We start from the raw sequence: 535 nt of genomic DNA, 5'->3' as shown, positions 1-535 counted from the left end.
GCCTCCTGCTGGGGAGGAGGGAGGGGGGGCCGAAGAGGAGAAGCCAAGTCGACTTCCTCTTTATCCCCGTTAGTCTAAATTTAATTCCCTTATCAAGGCCTCGCTGCCCAGCTTATGAAATGTCCGCCACGCAGGTTCGGCAGAAGGGAAGGGCACATCCCTCTCCCCGGCTCATGGCCATTTGCAAGTCTTTGAAGCCCAACGGAGTCTGCGACCCTAAAGGTCTTCCTCCTGACGACGCTGCAGGAGTGGCTCGAGTTCGCTTCTAGTCCTCCTTTCCCCTCTGGAACCGCTACTTTGGTTCCAGCGTTCTTTCTCTTCAATTCGCCTTTCCTCAGGTACTCGGTACTGGTCTCCTTCTCCTTCCCTGATTCGTTACTTGCCCCTTTCCCTATTCCATGACCCAACTATCCCCTTTCGCTGAATCGTCACCTGTCCCTGCCCTTCCCCTGCTGCCATCCGTACCCAACTGAGCGCCATAAGTGATGCGAAGGGCGACGAAAGGGGGAGTTTTGTGGACAAAGCAAAGTGTGGA

The 535-nt window shown here is 55.3% G+C and overlaps 1 protein-coding gene across 1 annotated transcript in view; it reads right to left on the bottom strand.

The window, feature by feature from the left end:
* LOC119588924 (ETS domain-containing protein Elk-4-like) overlaps nucleotides 1-535 on the bottom strand; it is a gene marked incomplete at its 5' end in the record, with an annotated part of 45,690 nt that overhangs the window by 4,267 nt on the left and 40,888 nt on the right.

This window comes from Penaeus monodon, chromosome 24 (genome assembly GCF_015228065.2).
Source record: "Penaeus monodon isolate SGIC_2016 chromosome 24, NSTDA_Pmon_1, whole genome shotgun sequence".
NCBI classification, from domain to species: domain Eukaryota; kingdom Metazoa; phylum Arthropoda; class Malacostraca; order Decapoda; family Penaeidae; genus Penaeus; species Penaeus monodon.
Note: the sequence above shows the minus strand (reverse complement) of the source record. Positions and strands in the feature narration are given on the sequence as shown.